This window comes from Bos mutus, chromosome 10 (assembly GCF_027580195.1).
Source record: "Bos mutus isolate GX-2022 chromosome 10, NWIPB_WYAK_1.1, whole genome shotgun sequence".
In the NCBI taxonomy this organism is placed as follows: Eukaryota; Metazoa; Chordata; class Mammalia; order Artiodactyla; family Bovidae; genus Bos; species Bos mutus.
In genome coordinates, this window is record NC_091626.1 from 77,602,388 (window position 1) to 77,620,662 (window position 18,275).

Sequence of the window (18,275 nt, forward strand, 5' to 3'; positions counted from 1 at the left end):
AGAGAATTATTTGGAAGAAAATGATCATAGATTTTAGTTGGTTTTATTGGAAGTACCGTATCCTAGTAAGTATAAACAGTTTCACTTGCTTCTATAAAATAATGCATTTTTATCTCTCTAATACCTGCCTTTTTTTGTAATTGGATAAATAGTATATAAAGGAAAACCATCAAGAGTAACTATAAAACATATTCAAGTAAGTCAGAGTATCTAATTTGCAATTTATGTAATGGAGATAAGTAGTTAAACAAAAATGGCACCATTTTTGTTTAACTTAAATCATTTAAATGATAAAACTAATCATATTAGCAATTTAAATACTTATTTAACTTTGGTACATATATTTAAATATCTTTTATAGATATTCAGATTTATGTCCATTCCTGTTGTATTCAAAGCCAACAAATAAAAGCACTGTCTTTCTTTGCTAGGTTTCTAAATACTTGTTTTACTTAAAAATACAAAGAACTTTTTAACATTGTCCTTAAGGATTATTTTTTTCCATTTCATATTTTGACAGCCTTTCTCTCTTTTTTTAAAAACGTGTTTTCTATAGCTGCTAAAAAATTTACCTAAAACTTAGTAGCTGAAAACAACACGAATTTATTATATTTCTGTAGGTAAGAAATCTACAAGAGGTCTCACCAGGCTAAAATCGAGGCATCAACAGGCCCGCAAATCATTAGGATGCTCTAGGTGAGAATCTGTTTCCTTGCCTTTTCAGCCACATTTCTTGGCTCAAGACCCCACTCCTCCAGTGTCATTCAGCAGCATCAGCCAGGACCTTCTCACATGGCTATCTATTTGGGTCTCTCTCCTCTGCCTCCTTCTTGCACTTACAAAGATGCAGGTGATTAGACTGTTCCCTCTTGGAGAATCTTAATTCCATCTGTTACCATGATTTTTGCTTACCACGTAACCTAACACATTCACAAGTTCCTGGCTTCTTCAGGACATGGACATCTTTCAGGGGCCATTATTCTGTCCTTATAGGTTAATCATTCTTGCAGCTAGGTGATGGGTGCATAGGGTTCATTATTCTAGTCTATCAATTTTTAAGAGGCTTTAACTTTTCCAAAACAAAGAGGTAAAACATAAATTTAGGATCCTATATCACCCAAGGAATTGTGTCCAGAAGAGAATTCTAAATTTATTTACAAACTCATTAGTATTCAGCCACTTAGGAAATTTCCATATTTATTTTCATATTTATTTCCAGTGAGGTATCTGAAAAAAAGATAAGATAATGCAACAATTTTAATACTTAGAAGTATAAAAACATAGACATACATTTTGCCTCCAGCAAACAGCCCTTCCTCAGATTTCATGCCAAAATTTTTTTTAATAATTTTTTTCTAATGTTGATTACAGATTCTTGGAACTTTTAGGTTTTGAGAGCGCTTTCATATTATCTGGCCCAAGAAATCTCTGACACATGACTTTCATGCCAAATGATCACCCATACGTCTACTGAACATCCCTAGGGTAGGACTGGGTCACAATCTCCAAAGCAGTCTAATGGACAACTATGATTACTAAGATTTTGTTTAACCCATAAGGCTTTGGATGAAAAGTATAAAACTACGTTCACATAACAGTCTACAAATATTTGAAAGCAGCTCATATGTCACGCTGAGGCTAAAATACCTTTAGTTCCTATAGACCTTAGTGGCAACCTGAAATTGGTAAAGAATGAAGACCGTGTCCCTATGGAAATTTATGCTTGGAGCAAAATTTGTCAATTTAAATGAAAATCCTCAAACAACTCATTTATCTAATAAATTGAATCACAACACATTGGGAAAATCTAGAGAAAATTTTACTCATTTCTTTACTCCAAAAGCCATCCCCACAGACTTTTTGGGATTCTTACCCTTCCACAGAAAGGTATTTTAACTGGGTGGGAAGTAACCATTTTTATCCTGGATTGTTGTTCTTGTTCAGTTGTCAATTCATATCTGACTCTTTGCGACCCCATGGACTGCAACACGCCAGCTTCCCTGTCCTTCACTATCTCCTGGAGTTTGCCCAAGTTCATGTCCACTGAGTCAGTGATGCCATCCAACCATCTCATCCTCTGTCGCCCTCTTCTCCTTCTGCCTTCAGTCTTTCCCAGCATCAGGGTCCATTCCAGTGTGTTGGTCGGTTAGTCCTGGACATAACTGTCCTGCACACCTGTGAGCCATGAGGACAGATGACGGACCTAAGGAGACAAGAGTTGCTCAAAGTGTGATATGATTGAACTGAAGGGCTTTCAACCTTTACTGAAGGTCTTTCATTTCTTAAAGACCAGCTGAATTTCTGCTTCTGTAACTTGAGGGAGAAGGTAATATCTTTTTACCAATTAGCAGATTTGAAAACCGATTTTACCTGAAAAATAAAATGACAGAAAATGCACATTCCACTTTTCTAGTACCTAACTAGACATGATTTGCTGAGAAGCTTACAATGACAAAACTAAAAAAGAGGCCATGGCTTTGTAAAATTTAAAGCTTTTAAGACTTATTTAATATTTAATATATTTTATTACCTCAGGAAAACCTTAGTTCCAAGAAAACCTTAAAAGGGCCAGAGCCATGTTTTAGATTTCATTAGACAATATGGATAAACTCTAGATAGAGTTACAAGTCTGAAATGAGTGGGGGAAAATTTATAGAGGCCCAACTGATAGGCAGGAGGCTAAGTTCACACCACTGTAAGAGACAGTTAACTGCCTCAGCTTTTTGTCAGTTGGGGCCTTTATCCTGTACGGCTGATTGAAAATATAAACCAATAAAAGCCCTGGTTAAGACATTTTTTCCTCAAAGCTATTCAGTGACTTTTCAGAACTGAGACCGTTCCTCTTCAATGGCTTGTTTTACGTGTTTATTGACTCTGGCATAGAAGATCCTGGTGCAAGTCTATCATTTGTTCCTTTTCCAGAAACGATCACATATGTTTCCCCAAATTGTACACTTACTAGACCGCTGGACTCTTCACTCAAATTGTATACAACCCACATGCCTGACCAGTTATTAGCCTTAGTTATGCAGGGCTTTAAACTTAGCTATTGTGCTACAAAGGGCTACCACACCATCCTGCCAGTGACCACTTCATGACAGTATCTACCCAGAACATTTTTAGATTATGTGCAGCTTTTATTAACTTTTGCCTCTGTGGACAGGAATTAGTTATGGGTCAGAAATATGAGCTCAACATATACCATTCTCCTCACCCTATCCCTATTGTTGTTGTTTAGTTGCTAAGTCGTGTTCAGTTCTTTGTGACCCCATGCACTGTAGCCCACCAGCTCCTCTGCCCATGGGATTTCCCAAGCAAGAATACTGGAGTGGGTTGCCACTGCCTTCTCCAGGGGATCTTTCTGACCCAGGGATTGAACCCACATCTCCTACATTGGCAGGCTGGTTCATTACCACTGAGCCACCAGGGAAGCCCCCTCCCCCCGCCCCACCCCGCCACACCATCCCTATATTTACACAGAAATCATCAGATTACTGACATAAGAGTTAGTGTTAACCAGGATGTCTTTTAACACAGCATTTTATATTTTCATAGCTTGTGTTTCCCTCTCTTGAACTTGCTTCTAAACAACCGTAGAAGCATGTCTGGATATACTCAATTAAAACTTGCTTATAATAGAAACTATTCGGTTAATGCAATTTAAGTCTTGCAAACTCAGAGTAGCCTGAATACTCAACTGCCCCTACTAGCTAATCATTGCCAGAAGGAAAGGTTACATGTCAACCATTCTAAACCCAAAGTTAGTGTATTTGTTAGGTGGTGTTTAAAAATAACAAGCCAACCAGTAAGTTATTTATTTATTTGGATTGGTATAAATGTCACAAATAAGTCATCTTGGCAAATATTCAGGCAGTAGAATTATTAAAGACAGGCATTACATGAGCACTTTATTAAGACTGTGTTCTGGTGAAGGGGACATCTGGTTATATCTCCTTAAAAAAAAACTCTTTTCAAATGAAAATCATATCCACCATGATATAAGAAATAGAACATTATGGCCTCTATCACCCATCTGTCCCTCTGATTAAATGGTTCCAAAATCATTCTTTTGAAATACCCTGACCTTTTCAGTGGGTATAGTTTCAGCTTACTTAGGGGGTAGCTTGGCTTTCTCTCCTCAATTGGTTTTTTAACATTCATACAGAGATGGAAAATAGCTCCAGTGTCTGCCAAGGTTCATGGACATCTGCTCAGCGAGCCTTATTCCTAACTCCATTATATCCTCTCCTTCATCTTTTCTATCACTCTCATTTTTACTCATTTTATGCATGATTTTTGTGTACTGCATAAAATCATATATATATATATATATATATATCATAAATAAATGTGTAGATGTACAGAGGAATAGATGAACAAACTTGTCCTGCTTAATAATGAACCTGAGCCCTTTTCTGTAGTATGGCTTACTGTTTATTATATACACTCCTGAAGATCTTTCTAACCTCATCTCTTGACATTCTCCACCATATCCTTCATACACCAACAAACTGAAGTAGTTACAACTCCATAAACATACCGGTTTTTCTTTGGGACAAGTTTCTAAAACATTTGGGACCTGCTATTCTCATCAGAAAAATGGAATAACACCCATTGGGGTGGTTGTAAAGATTAAAACCATTAATTTATGAAAAGCTCATAACAGATACCTGCCCATATACCTGCCATATAGTAAGGGCATAGTACACATTATTTGTTTTTGTGATTGCTGTAATAGTGATGATCATATTTTTCCCCAAATCCATGGTTTTATGCATATTCTTCTTCCTAAAACACTGCCGTGTCCACCTGGCAAATTTGTATTTATTTTTCTCAGAGAGGCCCTTCCTTAACCCCTATAGGACAAGTTAGGGTCTTCCTTCTCATACTTTAAAACATTTTTGTAGACGTTTGTTTTTGTGCTTAATACATAACACTCTAATAATGCCTGATGTCTTCTCTTCCCTATGAGATTGTTAAAGGTCATGTCTCTTTAAAGATACCTCTTAGCACAGAACAGAGCACCAGTGTCTGGGGAGATGGAAGGAAGGAAAGGGAGAAAGGGGAATGAAAGGTTAAGGAGGGAAGAAAGTAAACAGAGGAAGGAAAGAGCAAGCAAATAAATGAATCCAGTCTTCTGGCAGCTGTCCTGTCCTCCATCATTCCTGGAAGACCCCCAACAGTGATGCATTGATCTCATTTACAAATTCTGTCAGTGCGCTGATTAACAGTTCCCAAGTTTATCACTCAGGGCATAAATAACTGTAGTTCTGCAAGATATTAATTCATTTGCAGTGACTAATTTGCCTCCTATTTGATGATAATGCCAACTATTGACTAAGGCAAAATCTCTCAGCTTGCCAACCCCCCAAAAATCACTTATTCAGAAAATGGCTCATATAGGAAAGAAGCAGCTGCTTTTGAAATTGACACAAATGAGCCAAAATTTTTTTCTTTTAGAAAAAAATCTTATTCAAGAGATCCATTTAGCTCCAGTGGTGAGGTTTTGGTGAAGACAAGTGGAAAATGAAGGATAAGGGAGCACAGAGTAAGTAAGCATATCGATTTTTGTCATCATTTGCTTTCTCTCTGATGATCTTCCCTGTCTTGATTTTCTAAGTTATAGATGCAGGGTTCTTATTGATCTAGCCTGTTATAATGGAGAAAGAAAATTCCATCAGAAAAATAAAATTAATTGCAAACTGGAAACATTTTCTCATAAAGAACAACAGTTTTTCTCTCTTGATGTGACAGAGATCCTCTTTAAAAACATCGGTTTTGGATACACTGTTCATTGGCAACAGAACTCATGAACGTGAGAAAAATCTTCCCATTTTATGAAACGATATTTCAAGCTCTGAAAATGCTACAAATATGTAAGTTTTATCCGATATCCTGTTATACGATCCTAATAATAATAAAGATCACCAATTTTTTTTCTATGGTGAAAAGATATGTGCTAACTAAAATAGAGATGAAGTTACTTTTCTCACACAAACACACACGTTCCCTCACCACTAATAGAATGACCAAGTGTAGATCACAAAGTCATCTCTCTTCTTTCAACCCAGGTTCCTTTTCAAGACAGTCTGTGCGTGAGACCCACGCACAGCTGGTGAACTCCGCTCTTTGGAGCAGGCTTGGTCCTTCTCCCAGGAACTTGTGGCACTTTCTCCTTTCTGCCCTCTGCATATTTCTCAAAACTACCAACCAAGACACATTCTACAGTTAATCCTACCCTCCTTACTCTTTTTCCATCTTCAAATAAACACTTGTGCTTTCTACCTGTTTTTTATTTGATTTCTTTTCTCCTTTTTGGCTCTTTTATAATTATTCTTGTGTTTTTGACTCTCTCTCATAACCCCCACCCCTCCGCCGCCATTCTTACTCCCCAAATCCTACAGCAGACATGTGATTTCTGCCCCTTTCAGCCCATCCTATCCACCAATGCCATATTACGTTCCTAAGTCACCATTCAGAAACAGTTCAAATTTCTGAGCTTATTGTAAGCCTTTGGCAGTCTGGTCACAGTAGCCTACTTTTCAGTCATATCACTCACCATTTGGACTTTTGATTTCCACCCTTCTCACCCAAACCTGCTCCCTCCATAGTCTTCTCTGGAGCAGCAACTGACATGACCAGACAGCCAGTTACTCAAGTGAAAAAAATCCTAGAAATTTTCCTTGAGTCCTCTCTTGCAGCCCCCACATCTAATCCATCACCAAGCTCCCTGATTCTACTTCCATAACATATGCCTACTTTGTTCATTTCTGTTCACTTGTACCACTGCCTATGCAAACCATCATAATTCAGCTGGACTACTGTTTGGTCTCTCCTGCATCTCCACAATCCAGTTCCCACACAACATCTGAAGAGAGTTTTGTGAAAACATAAATCAAATCACATCACAGCCCCACTTCTGCCTTTATGTCATCTGGCTCATATGAACCTCTTGGACCCAAGCCTTTACCACTTTATCTTCTCCCGCTATGCACCAGCCACTCTGGCCTTCCTTATAATCTTCTTACTCACATTTTTACCTGACAGCCTTAGCACTAGCTTTTTTTTTCTGCCTGTGGTGCTTTTCTTCCTAAACTTTGCATAGCCACTTTTGTCTTTCATCTCACAATCTAAATGTCACTAAATTCTTTACCCAATATAAAGTAGCTGCCAGGTCCTGTCATCATACCCTGAATGGAATTTATCTGATATTTCTTTTTATTTTCTATGCTTATCTTGTTCATTGCTGAATTCTCTCATATCTAGAACAGTGCTTGGTTCTCAATGAATATGTGTTTAATGAATGAATGAAAACATCTTTCCCATCTCTGTGCCCTGTCCTCAACACTGGACAATATTCCTAATGGAGAGTAAGAGAACCAACAACCAGAGGTGGGTTGAGTTGGTATGGAGACAGTAAGGCTGAGAAAAAGGGAGAGAGAACAACATGCCTAGAGGGGAGCATCTTTGTTGAATGATAGTTATGAGACACAATCAACTAGGATCTTCAACATTAGATTCAGAAGGTTTGGCTCAAACATGATTTATAGAGGATTCTTCTTAAACTTAGGGAAACAAAAACTGAGCTCCATGATGTTTGTTTTATCAATTCCTTAAACCCAATACCTAGAACAGTATTTGACACACATTGGCAGCTCAATAAATAGTTGAAGGCATAAATGAATGAATGAATATGATCTAACCATTGCTGCTGCTGCTGCTAAGTTGCTTCAGTCATGTCCGACTCTGTGCGACCCCATAGACGGCAGCCCACCAGGCTCCCCCGTCCCTGGGACTCTCCAGGCAAGAACACTGGAGTGGGTTGCCATTTCCTCCTCCAATGCATGAAAGTGAAAAGTGAAAGTGAAGTCACCGAGTTGTGTCTGACTCTTAGTGACCCCATGGACTGCAGCCTACCAGGCTCCTCCATCCATGGGATTTTCCAGGCAAGAGTACTGGAGTGGGGTGCCATTGCCTTCTCTGGATCTAACCATTAGCATTCTTACTTAGCAATAGTTTGTAACAGCAGTTCCCAACCTTTTTGAAACAGGGACCTGTTTCATGGAAGACAATTTTTCCACAGACTGGGGGTGGGGAGATGGTTTCTGAATGATTCAAGAAAATTACATTTATTGTGTACTTTATTTCTATTATTATTATTATATCAGCTCCACCTCAGATCATCAGGCATTAGATCCTGAAGTGTGGGGACCCCTGGTTTATAAGACCCAAAAGAGATAAGAAAAGTGTAGAATAAAATTTCTCAAAACCTGGGCAATGGATTATATTTAAGTGATTTATTAAAATTCAGCTTCCTGTGCCTTTCCTGAGACCTGCTGAATCATCTAAGACTGGGATCAGGAATCTGAATGTTATGAGTTTCATGTGTATTTTTTACACACAAACTAAAGTTTGAGAATTATTGCCTTGAGAGAGGTAAGATGATGAAAGACCTAAAGTAGGATCTATATTTGAGGAAATTAGTGAGAGACAAGTTGCCAGAATTTTGAGAAGTAGGGAGAAGAATCAAAATGACTGTGCAACCTGGCAGACAGAGAATTACACTGTCATTGGTAAAATATAGGAGACTTGTGCATCATTTTAAAAACATATAAGGTAGTAGATTTTTCACCTTTTGGAAGACAAAGTAAAGGCATATGTGTAAAGGTGAAATGTGAAACTAAACTAAGAAAACTATGTGTTCCCCAAACCACAGAAGGTAAGAAATAGCAAAGGTATTGCCACTGCATTCCACAGTGTGAGAACGCTAAAGACAAATAAGTCTCGTTTCTTATTGTCAAAACCCTTATTAAAGTCATGTCATTCCTGTTTATTTCACAGTGAAAGCACTGCATATGTCTCAGTAAATAGTTCCTTGTGCAAAAGATCCTTGAAATTAGCTTCCTCCCAGCCATAACACTGGAACACTGCTAGAACACAAGGAATGCTAGCAATCTAATCAGAGGAAAGATCTGAGTGCAATTATCTCCAGTAAACAGTAACATTTTAGAAAGTTATTTGGTTTTCCATAGTTCAGGTTTTATGCATAAGTGTAGGTTTCAGAATCTAGAATCTATACTTAGAATCAGATTTTTTTGATGTAAAGATGGGTTGAGGCCAGTGAATGCGACTCATGAGAAGAAATCTTAAAACTTGGGAACTACTTCCAGCATGTTAGCCTCTGTACTTTTGTACTGAGTAACCTGACATTTAAAATCCCCAGTGAGTTGAATACCCAAAAATAAGTTAGCCCTTCCCACCATGATGGACAGATGTTTAATATATACTTGAAGAATGTTCAAGTTCCTCTTGGCAGGTTCTAATTAATGACTATAATATGAAAGAAGTAAAAGAAGGCAGGTCGGCTGATAAGCAGTATTGGGAAATACCTGTAACTGTGCTCAGGAGACTGCTCACTTCACTGCAACCATGTGGAGACTGATTTTCTGAGTCTGTTGCAAAAGTAGAGGAGATTCTATGCAAAAGTATTAGGAGATTTTATGTGAATTGCTCTGCAGATAACACCTCTGTGTTTTCCTCTAACTAGAATAATAAGTAATGTTGACCTCAACTTTTAAACAATAGCAGAAAAAAAAAAAAACCACTGCTTAAAAGTTTACGCAACAAAATTTGGGACACACATTAGTAAGGTGTGGGGTACAATAACTAATCACTTCATTGTTCCTATCAAGGGAGCTATGAATGTGTCTTGCCAAAAAAAAAAGTCATAATCTAAGTAAGGCAGCATACCTGAGAGGAACAATTTCTGCCCCTGCCTGCCCCACAATCCTAGAAAGATTGTGAAGAGATTATTCTCTTCACCTGGTGAAGAGAATAAATTTAAATATAAGAAGAGCAGAATTTCTTTCATGGAGTTCTATCCTTCATAGATGACCATTCCTAGGGCATCTTTCATGCAGAAATTCTAGATCAAGAAACTACTGATGAGGGAAATAGTTAAAATCTTTAAAGTGTGCTAAAAATTACTACTCAACAATACCAATTCAAATACTGAAAGAAGGATCTTGGAGTTATTTATGCATTCTGTCAAATATCTGTGTACAACCTTAACTCTGCATGATATAATTATGTTTCAATATCAATTATCAGAATCTTACTTGACTTGATCCTACAGTAAGAAGGAAGTAAAATAATTCCTTGAAGATCCTCAGATCTAAACCACTAATTGGCTCAGGCTTAAACCACTAATCAGCATATAGCCCATGGCCTCTTTTGCTTGGTCCCCTCAGTACCTGAGCTACCTCGAGGATGTCCAGTGCAGAAGCAGTGGAGGGGGAAAGAAGTGATCCTTATCCAGAGGCTCAGAACACTGGACATAAAGCCAAGTCAAAGGTTTCAAAAGACAGGGAGCTTTTTTCTGTGTCCTTGGCTTGTTGTGAAATGGCTGACTTTAAATATGAAGATTCTCTCCCTTCATCTTAATACTGCATACTTCTATCATTTTTATCACTTTCCTCCACATGGATAAAGATCTAGTCATACACTAGAAGGAAGAAATGTTTTCTTTCTGAAGAGAGATATGTTTTCTATGTGTTAAGGACAACTGAACACAGAAGGCACAAATTAGATTTATTTAGAGGTCCGTCTTGTCAAAGCTATGGCTTTTCCAGTAGTCATGTATGGATGTGAAAGTTGGACTATAAAGAAAGCTGAGCACCCAAGAATTGACGCTTTTGAACCGTGGTATTGGAAAAGAATCTTGAGAGTCCCTTGGACTGCAAGGAGATCCAACCAGTCCATCCTAAAGGAAATCAGTCCTGAATATTCATTGGAAGGACTGATGCTGAAGCTGAAACTCCAATACTTTGGCCACCTGATGCAAAGAGCTGCTTTGAAAAGAACCTGATGCTGGGAAAGATTGAAGGCAAGAGGAGAAGGGGATGACAGAGGATGAGATGGTTGGATGGCATCACCGACTCAATGGGCTTGAGTGTGAGTAAACTCCAGGAGTTGGTGATGGACAGGGAGGCCTGGCGTGCCGCAGTCCATGGGGTCGCAAAGAGTCGGACACGACTGAGTGACTGAACTGAACTGAATTTTGCCCATCTCTGGTCCTTCTTTCAACAATAGCTAGTCTAATATGTTTAGAAAGGAAAAATTAAAATAAAATTTCATTCATTATATTCAACAACTACAAAATGCATTTAAAATTTTCTTTGTCATAAGATTATAATGTTTTTCTGTAAGGCATTAAAAAGACTTAGCACCAGAGACATAAATATAAAGAAATAAGTTACTTTCGATAATTTAGTTTTAAAAAAATTAGCTCTGGGCCATTTCTCAAAGTCAGTCTTCTGGGTTAGGAAAATGGAAAGTAATTTAGAGAAGCATAATACCTTTTACTAAATATTTCAAAGCCAGGACATCCATCTATATTATAAGTGAGTAGAGAAAAAAATTATTTAGCAGCAGTTCAGACACTGCCCAGCTATGAATAACCAACTTGCAAACATCAACTCTTGAGTAAAGGGATGTACACTTTCCTCTCCCCACAACAAAGCTCAACTGATGCTGCTTCTGAGAACTTTCCAACTTACATTTTCCTCTGTCCATTCCCTTCTTTACTTCAAGAAGACTGTGCACAAACCACACACAGCAGGTTAGCTGGCTTTTCTGAGATGGAGAGGGACTCAGCTTCCTTCCATTTATTGAGACTCCCCATATGTTGAAAATTTTAAATGTGTTAAAATGAGGTTACAAAATTTGTAGCATATTTTAAAAGTTCAGTCTTGGAAATGAGTCTCAGTGACAGTGTGGATAACCTCATTAGGAGACAACATCAAGCATCTGAATTTGAGGCCCTCATGAAGATGAGAACAGACTAATGGCTCCCCAAATTCTCTTTATAAATAGCCCCGCTATTTCTGCCCAGCGCTCACTCTGGCAGTTTCTAGCAGGTTTCCCTGCCACCAGTATTTCAGACTTCCAATCTATCCTCCACAATGCTTCCAGAATGATCTTTCTAAAATGCCCATTTGATCATATTATTCCCCTGTTTGACCCTCCTCAGATCTCCAGTCATCCGTAGAATAAGGCAGGCCACTTCACACGGGGACCACAGCCCTACCTGGCTGACGCCTTCACTTACGTCTCCTGGCAATCCTCCTCTCCCTCTAAGCCTCCTACTCTGCGCACTCTCATTTGTTCACACAGTTCCCAGAACCTGGATTGTTCTTACTCTCTCCCTCTGCCTGTAAAGTACCTGCTCAGCATTCACCACAAGCCTTTGAGGACCCCTTTGGGAGGCTCTGGCCATCTTTTTCTTTTTTGACCCCACGTAGCCTGGTGACTTTTTCACAGTCTTTATCACAAATATTGGGCTTAATAGTTTGATTCACCTTACTAAGCTTGAAGTTTCTTGTGAGCCAGGACTGTGTTTGATCCATTTTTTTTTTTTTAATCATCAGTACCTGGAACACAGAGAGTATTAGATTACCTCATATTGCAATATTTTCATCTCTGCTGTTGCTCTTCAGTTTACTTGATTTTTCTTCACATTTGTTTCTTTTCCTCTTTTCACTATTCTCTTTTTGAATTTTAAAAAGCACTTTCATCATAGCTGATAAGAGTTAAACCAGTGTTATTCAAAGACTTTTTATCATGGATAAGCAGAATTATGTTTTGGAGGGGAATTATACATAATTTTTAAAAAGCCATCAGCTTCTAAATTTCTTGAGAATATAAGCCTCTCCATGACAATTTCCATACCTCTCTTCTCTCATACTTAAATCTGTTTCTCTCCAAGCACTGAGAGACAAGAAAATTTTAAGGTTTTATTCAATTTTATTATTTCTATCTTTGGTTTTATTGCTGCAGTATTTTTTTTCTGCTACTTGTTCATTTCAAATGTATAATGTTTCTGCTATGTTGTAGATTAAGTGACTTTCATGGGCTGGCCTGCCAACCCCTGTACCATCCATAATAGTTTTTTTCTGTGGGGAAATATATTTTAAGTTGCAACCAATATGCCTCAAAATTCTTTTAGAATTCAGCATATTTGTAGGTTGTGGATTTCCACTAAGATTCTCCAGTGAAATTAGAAAACTTGTATTAATTTGTTATTCATGCAGCAAGTATTATTAACATTTAATCAATGTGTTGATGAACTTCAGGATGAGCTTCAAGTTCTGAGGATAGGGAGTGAGATGAATTAGGTGCCTGACTTCGGGGTGTTTGCAATCTACACATAAATTTTCCTAAAAGTCAGCCTGCCTCTTTAGTATTTGTCGTCCCTTGTGCAAACATATAAATTCTATTTATGATCTTAATGACATAAAAATAGTTATTATGAGAACTACAGTAACTTTCATCCTTCTGAGAAACACTTCATAGATATAAGAAATATTTTGTCATGTTAGTTTCCTTAAACACTCATTTGAGATCATAATCATCCAAGAATGGTTTTTGTTTTCACTTTTGTTTTCTGGCTGCACCGTACGGCAGGTAGGATCTTAGTTCCCCAGCCATGGATCTAACCATGCTCCCTGCAGCAAAAGCAGAGAGTCTTAACCAATAGACCTCCAGGACAGTCCCAAATGTCTTCTTTTTTAATGAGCTTCCCTCCATCTCAAAGAGATTTGTAATATTTTGTTATTTCATAATAACTACATTGATCCTTGAATACTCTTCTGGAAGCACTCCTCAAACGACATACTTATTTTTGTAGGCCTCTTTTTCTTTGGTCTAGACAGATGGATCCATCCACTATTTAAGGCTCTCATTTATTGTCTTCTACCAAGAGAAAAAAGATAATGGGTCTGGAGATGTAAGGTCTTTAACGATGTACAATCTTGAGCATTTAATATGTGAATTAGTGGTCTTAAATGGTTATCCTTTAATCAGATAAGAATTATTCTTGGAAACTAATGGATGTAATCTGTAAAATAAAATTTGTTCATTAGTGATAGGAAGGTTTCTAAGGGTCTTTTAACATGAAATAAATAAAGCAGTAGATCAACAGATGATAGGTACATTTCATAATAATCACTCTGGAAGAGCCATTCCAAGTAATAATTACCTACTCAGGAATGATGAGGAATTTCTAATGGTTATAACTATCAGGTTCACTTACCACATGGCAAGCTTAAAATGGAAACATTCTTTAATGGGAAAATAACGTCTTAATTTACTCTCTTAAAATTTTTAAAATAAATTAATAAGTGCAATGTTTTCATGTCTACAGTTTTATTTATTATTTTCCTAAGGATAATAGTTTTTAATTTATCCTCCCAAGAATTAAAATATTATAATAATAATACATTACAAATAATTATAAAATATAAATTAAACTACTGGCAAAACAGTATACTCTTTTTCTGTTTCCACAGAAGCCTTCCTTCTATAAGACATACCTTACATTTCCTGATAAAAGTTTTTATTTAACCTTTTCAACTTTTGGTGTCCTTTTTCCCAAAATCTTGAGTTTAAATCAGTTTATATTTTGTGGCTTGTCTAACTGAGGAGACCTCCTACTCTGAAATGGGTCACACTACCCAGAAAAAAAAATAGTTTTTTGGTGCCAGTCTGGAAGGAACAAAGAGGTCAGCTCCTACTATTTAGATGGTGATTGCAGCCATGAAATTAAAAGACGCTTACTCCTTGGAAGGAAAGTTATGACCAAACTAGATAGCATATTCAAAAGCAGAGATATTGCTTTGCCAACAAAGGTCCATCTAGTCAAGGCTACAGTTTTTCCAGTGGTCATGTATGGATGTGAAAGTTGGACTGTGAAGAAAGCTGAGTGCCGAAGAATTGATGCTTTTAAACTGTGGTGTTGGAGAAGACTCGTGAGACTACCTTGAACTGCAAGGAGATCCAACCAGTCCATTCTGAAGGAGATCAGCCCTGGGTGTTCTTTGGAAGGACTGATGCTAAAGCTGAAACTCCAATACTTTGGCCACCTCATGTGAAGAGTTGACTCATTGGAAAAGACTCTGATGCTGGGAGGGACTGGGGGCAGGAGGAGAAGGGGATGAAAGAGGATGAGATGGCTGGATAGCATTACCAACTCGATGGACATGAGTTTGGGTGAACTCCGGGAGTTGGTGATGGACAGGGAGGCCTGGCATGCTGCAATTCATGGGGTTGCAAAGAGTCAGACATGACTGAGCAACTGAACTGAACTGAAAGAGAAAGAAATTGTCACCATCTTTCTTGCCAGTTAATTCATTTGTTACCTATTCATTCAACCCAATATTTACTAAGTATCTATTTTAGACAGGCACTACTAGCTTGGGAACTAGCCAGGGAATGTCAACACACACAGTGAAAATTACTGTACAATACAAGACAAAACACCAGAAGTTTATGTGTGGCTCTCTAGCTTAGGGAAAGCACTAGACCTTCACAATACTGTTACAATTAGGTAATTTTTGTCCACTTAATAGATTCTACTCTTCCTAAGATTTCATGGTTTCTCTTACCAGGGAACTTCTGAATTATATGTCGGTCAAAGATAAGAACTGATTTCAGAAACTCCTTGGAAAGCTTCTATAAATAACCCCTCATATGGTTTTTAGAGCATCTACTGTTACCCTATCATTTTTATTGGAAAAAATGCATAGATCCTCAGCAATCATTGGTTGAATGTTAATGATTTTTACTGTTCTCAGATAATAGTTTCAAGCATGTACCTATGCTTAAGGCATCTATTGAATGAATCTAGCAACATCCCCTATACATCTCTTACACAGCTAACTCAACCAGACTTGTTTGAAACCAGGTTTCTTGGTGTGGGTGCCGTGGAACCTGAAAGATACTAATCATAAGAAGAGTTAATCTACCTCATGAATCAATCAGAAGCCTGAACTCAGAGTCTTGCCCTTTGTGTTAGACTTCCTCCTCCTGCACCACCTCTATCCCTTGAATTTCCCGTCAGGAAGAACTTTGAACCTTCTCTCAGTGGTGTGGCGCCTCCCTGCCTGTCCAGTAACAGATTCATCTTTAATATTTTTCAGCTTTGGTCTTTATATGTTGATTTTGACATATAAAAGATATACAATGTGTATTTTTCTAATCTAAAAATTATAATGTTTACCACATGTGAGACACTTTTCTTAGAACCTTGCAAGTCTGAACTCATTTAAGTAGCAATTTGTAGTTTTTCTAAAGTGAGGACTGGAATCACAGATACTTTTAAGATGCATCATTTAAATCAGTGAATGAGCCTGCCTGATTGCCCAGTATTTCTGTCTTACCATCTAGCACCTTATTACTGTTCAGCCTTGTTTTTCACTTGTTTTTAACAGTAACTGTCATGAAGAGTTATGAAGAAAATTACTCAAAAAAAGAAGGCCAAATGCTAACTAAGGCTGTTGACAGAAATAAAAAGGAAGGAAGTAATTTGGGAAAATAATGTTTCTGGATCAGACATGTAACATGAAAGAATTCACAAAACCCTCTACACAGAACAAAAGAAAACCATTTTAGAGAGAAACCATTTCATCTCCCAGCCAATACAGTAGCTGCATACCATGGAGAAGAAAGGTCAATGAAAGTTGAATTCATTTCCTTGGTGTTAGGAGGCTATGTACCAGAAAGAACTATCAGTGCAAAAGTAACTAGGGAGTAAGTCAGAAGTCAGAATAAAGTCAGAACAAATATTCCCACAATATATAAAATTGAGGATTCACAAAGGTCTCCAAATGTCGTTGTAAAAGTCATGAGTCTACTACACAGTTTAGGATGATTGCCTATGACATGGTTTTTGTTATTCACTGTGAACTTTTGAATTTTTATTTTATATTGGAGTATCATTGATTAATAAAGCTGTGTTAGTTTCAGGTGTACTGCAAAGGTGATTCAGTTATACATATAAATGTATCTAATCTTTTTCAAGTTCTTTTCCCATTTAGGTTATTACAGAGTATTGAGCAGAGCTCCCTGTGCTACAAAGTAGTTCTTTGTTGTTGTCAATTCCAAATTCCCAATTTATACCTCCCCCCATACCTTTTCCCTTTGGTAACTGTAAGTTTGCCTTTGAAGTCTGTGAGTCTGTTTCTGTTTTATAAGTAAATTCATTTGTATCATTTTTAAAAATTCTGCATGTAAGTATTATCAAGTGATATTTGTCTTTCTCTGACTTACTTTACTTAGTATAATAATCTCTAGATCCATCCATGTTGTTACAAATGGCATTATTTCCTTCTTGTAATGGTGCAGTAATATTCCATTGCATTTATATACCATATTCTTTTATTCTTTTTTATTTGAGTATATTAAAAGCAGTATTTATTGCTTTATACTGCTGTGTCAGTTACTGCTATACAGCAAAGTGAATCAGCCATGCATATAACATATATTCCCTCTTTTTTGGATTTCATTCCTATTTAGATCACCACAGAGCACTGAGTAGAGTTCCCTGTGCTAGACGGTAGGTTCATATTACTTATGTATTTATATATAGTGTGTTCAACTCAGTTTAGTTGCTCAGTCATGTCCGACTCTTTTCGACCCCATGAATTGCAGCATGCCAGGCCTCCCTGTCCATCACCAACTCCCAGAGTTCACTCAAACTCACGTCCATCGAATCGGTGATGCCATCCAGCCATCTCATCCTCTGTTGTCCCCTTCTCCTCCTGCCCCCAATCCCTCCCAGCATCAGAGTCTTTTCCAATGAGCCAACCCTTTGCATGAGGTGGCCAAAGTATTGGAGTTTCAGCTTAAGCATCATTCCTTCCAAAGAACACCCAGGACTGATCTCCTTTAGAATGGACTGGTTAGATCTCCTTGCAGTTCAAGGGAGTCTCAAGAGTCTTCTCCAATACCACAGTTCAAAAGGATCAATTCTTCGGTGCTCAGATTTCTTCACAGTTATTTGTATATAATATATATTGGAATATATATATCTCCCAATTCATCTCACCCCTCCTTCCACCTTGTCATCTGTTCTCTATGTCTGTGTGTCTATTTCTGCTTTGCAAATAAGATCATCTATACCATTTTTCTAGATTCCACATATATGTGATAATATGTGAATATTTCTCTTTCTGATTTCATTCTGCATGGCAGTCTCTAGGTCCATCTACATCATTGCAAATGACACAATTTCATTCCTTTCATAGCTAATACTCCATTGTATGTATGTACTATATGTCTTTTATTCATTCCTCTGTCGATGGACAGTTAGGTTGCTTCCGTATCCCAGCTATTGGAAACAGTGCTGCAGTGAACGTTGAGGTGCATGTATCTTTCTGACGGTTTTCTCTGGTATATGCTCAGGAGTGGGATTGGTGGGTCATGTGATATCTGTTTTC

At 37.6% G+C, this 18,275-nt stretch overlaps 1 long non-coding RNA gene across 3 annotated transcripts in view; it reads right to left on the reverse strand.

Annotated features, from left to right (window-relative positions):
• Positions 1 to 496: 496 nt before the first annotated feature.
• LOC138989413 (uncharacterized) overlaps positions 497 to 18,275 on the reverse strand; it is a 138,108-nt gene continuing 120,329 nt past the window's right edge. For 2 of the 3 annotated variants that reach the window (XR_011465704.1, XR_011465705.1), the window contains exon 3: positions 1,235 to 2,203. This is a non-coding gene — a long non-coding RNA (uncharacterized lncRNA). The other variant, XR_011465706.1, reaches the window with a different exon arrangement.